Source organism: Manduca sexta, chromosome 6 (assembly GCF_014839805.1).
Source record: "Manduca sexta isolate Smith_Timp_Sample1 chromosome 6, JHU_Msex_v1.0, whole genome shotgun sequence".
NCBI classification, from domain to species: domain Eukaryota; kingdom Metazoa; phylum Arthropoda; class Insecta; order Lepidoptera; family Sphingidae; genus Manduca; species Manduca sexta.
Genome location: NC_051120.1, coordinates 2,685,600 through 2,689,322, shown reverse-complemented (window position 1 = coordinate 2,689,322; position 3,723 = coordinate 2,685,600). Strand labels below are relative to the sequence as shown.

Below are 3,723 nucleotides of genomic sequence, written 5' to 3'. Positions count from 1 at the left end.
TGGCCGTGACCTTTTAAAATAGATGTTCATATTATATGTGCTTGTATTTGAATTGCATATTTTTGTTACAGCCAGCCAAGCCAACATGTTTTAAGTAACTAGAAGACAGGTATTACGGTAGTATCTCATACTTGAGGATAATGGTTCTTAGATTAACGTGACAAACAAGGATTAACAGGGAGTGACGGCCCGCTGAGAATATGTGACCTTTAAACTTATCCACTTATCTCTGTAAGCATAATATAATTAACATAATGACACTGGAAATCATTATTTCCCAAACTCCAACAATAATTTTTAGTTAATACTTTATATTACATAACTAGGTTCCTTTTCTACCGTTGCGATAAAGGCAGCTGTCTCATACAGCCAAATATTTCGATGCAAAAAAAAGAAGTATTTAGTTGAATTTTAGGAAGTATTACATCACCCTCGGTATATTACCGCGATACCTAATCACCCGCAGTAGGTAATATTATAACGCGAACACCTTTCAAAACAATTACATTATCACACAATAACGTCATATCCTTTGCAAATAGTATCAACTTAAATTAAACCCACATATTCAACACAAATAAATGCAAATAACTGCGTTCGGTATTATCATTATGCACGAGAATCCGGTTGCATCGCATAGAGATAACTTGAACGATTTTCGTTCTAACGGTCTGTCGAGTGATTTCAAGTCGAAAAATATACATTAGCACGAGCAATATTCGACTTTATTGCTTAGGTATTAATACTGATAGTATCGATTAGGATAAATCTGTTACCGACATATGTAAGGTACACAAAATCTTCATGTACACTCTTGCCGTCAGCCCGCTTGTTGCAATAATAATCTTGTTGTTTGTGAGAACTAGGTTTGTATTCAGTTGGCGATCGGTAATTATAGCTAAATGATTACCGATAAAGGTCATACATGAATAAATATTTACACAGCCATTAGCGTGCAAAATAGATTTAAACGATTTCTTTAAAATAATCAACAAAGAGCTAAGTAGGTCTAACACATTTGGGAGTCGGGACGTTTGTTTTGAATATTTTCATTATATAATGACGCGGCGGCGCGTTCGGCCGCCGACGCGGCACGCTTTCACTCCGTACGCTATTAATTACGTACCTACACGATTGTTCAGTCAGTGTTATATTTACTCAACTGTTTCGACTGCTGAAAAGATAAAGAAATAGCTAAAGTGCCGCGCTACACGACGCCCGTATCTTATCGCATCCATTCTATTGATCACTCGTCATATATCGCGAACGGTCGCCTTATACGGACGACCGGACCACCTTTATTGTCCAATTTAACGTGCAGACGTGTACTCTTTTATAGGCGCGATGTTACCGGTGAAGTCATAATGTGTGTCGTACAAAAATAGAATAACAGTGTTTACAGGAAAATAGTATCAATAACTGAGTGTTGCGGTTTGTAATTGAACGATAATGGCGGCTAAATCGCCTACAGTGAGCGTGAAGTCGCGGGAAATGATCGGCGTGGAGCAGTTCAGTCAGCGACGCGAGGTGTTTGACAAGCCGGACGCGGAGTACGTGCCGCTGCCGTCGCCCACGAGCCCCGTGCCCACGTACCGGGAGGTGGAGCCCATCATCACCTCCAATCACGGCAAAACTACCAGCAACTTCAAGCGCAACACACCTGGGTACTCCAGCATGCGCGAGTCTAGGACCGACGAACGACAATTCGATTTTCGACCACGAAAATACTCCGACAACTTCACGTCGGAACTTAACCAGAGCGACGATGTCGACTACAGACACTCGATGACCGAGAGGACCCGGCGCTTGTCCAAGATGCGCCGGGACTTCATGACATCAAACCTGTACGAGCCGGGAAGCAGCCCTATTCAGCGAGGAGGTACACGCTCTTCAATGCCCACCAATAGTACGTCTCCGATAAAATATAAAATCGAAAGTCCTAATTTATATAAATTTCCATTTGCCGAACCGTATTTGACGCCGACACCGGTAAGGAGAGTTATATTAAGCCTTGATTCAGAACATGTCGACGGCAAAGAAAATGAAGATCCTCAAAACGAGAAGTACAATACTTTACCGAACAATCATTCCTATACAAAAATAGACCATCAAAAATTATATGAAGAGTTGGTAAAAAGATACTCGCCGCAACGCAAACCAATCGATTGGAAACTGCCGCCAACTAGACCAAAAGTGATAGGTTCTGTCCCAAAATCGAGTTCAAGCATAGGCAGTGACGAAAAGAGGGATGAAGAAAAACCTGAGGATGATGATGTTTTTGAAAAGAAACATAACAATACTGGGGAAGCTAATAAAAATGTTGATTCCGAAAATAAGGCTGAAGACGAAAAACCACAAAGTGAAATTCTCCAAAACGGTCCAGGATTACTAAGCGACGAAACCGCCAAAAAGGAAGAAAATGAAAGTGACTCAAAACTTTCCCAACCTGAATTGGATGAGAAAAATGACCGTGTTCCAGAACTTGGCACAATCCAAAGACAACTGAGTAGAGAGTCGGCGAAAAACCTCTCGTAGAAATAATAGATTTAACCATTCCAGATTTAATAGAGAAAATGACAGCGGAAGGCGAAGACTTGGAGAATCACAAGAAAACGCCGAAAAAAGTAAAAGAAAGAGGGAGTTTCTTAGATAAACTATTAGGAAGAAACAACGAATAAATAATTAATGTGTGTTACTCGAAAATGGTGCACCGTCGCAAGTCTGCCAAAGATTAAATCAAGGTTCTTACGATACATGACGGCAATGTTTGTAATCTTTTGATAACTACGATAGGTAAGGAGTGCTCACTCTTTACCAATGTAAAATGAATTAATTTTATGATAGATTATTTATATGAAAATAATTAAAACCAGTCTTCCTATGTTTTTTATCTTAATGCATTGGTTGGGTTATCGCTAGCTGATAAAACGTTAGTGCCATGTGACACTCCCTATCTGCCAAATTCTTAGTAAGCTTGGTAACAAATATCGTGGAATTAAAGACTACACGGAATACAAATTCGTGATTAGTGATTTTTTTATTCAGTCTTAACACAATTAAGCATGTATTTTTGTTTAAAAATACTTATTAGGCCTGTACACGGTTTTAATTTAACTCGTTTCTAGGAAGTTAATTAATGGTCTAATTTATCAACTTGTTTGTAATATTAACTTTAATTAAATACCTTGTTTCCTGTAAGTAAATAACTAAAGTTTTTAAAATAGTTTTCCTTATTGTTAACGAATATGATGTAAATATGACTTGAACCTTAGTTGTATCATAAACCAAACAATTTGCTTATTAAAATATATTTTACAATATATGTATATTTTTGTTTTTCAAATTAATAATTCATAAAGTATTACCTTCAAAAATAATATAATATAGGCAATATTTACCTACAAATAAAACAGTTAACACAATAAATTATCAATGGCTTCGAATTTATAAGATAATTTATAAATTTGAGTCTAAAGTACTTATTCTAATAATCACACATGAAATTGGTAGGAAATTATATACTAGGTAGGGCTTTGTTTTAAGTATATAATAAATAATACTGAATATTAATAAGAGCTATATTTTAATTGTGTAATAACTTATTCATAGAATAAATTACAACATAGACAAATAAAAAATTATAGTTGCAGCAAAACAAATCATTTTTGTATTCGGTCAGGTAAGTAATTTATTTGATAGATAACTTTATTTGATGTAAGAAAA

The 3,723-nt window shown here is 36.4% G+C and overlaps 1 pseudogene; it reads left to right on the top strand.

Moving 5' to 3' along the window:
• Positions 1-1,046: 1,046 nt before the first annotated feature.
• On the top strand, positions 1,047-3,326 carry LOC119193752 (annotated as a pseudogene).
• The last annotated feature ends 397 nt before the right edge of the window (positions 3,327-3,723 follow it).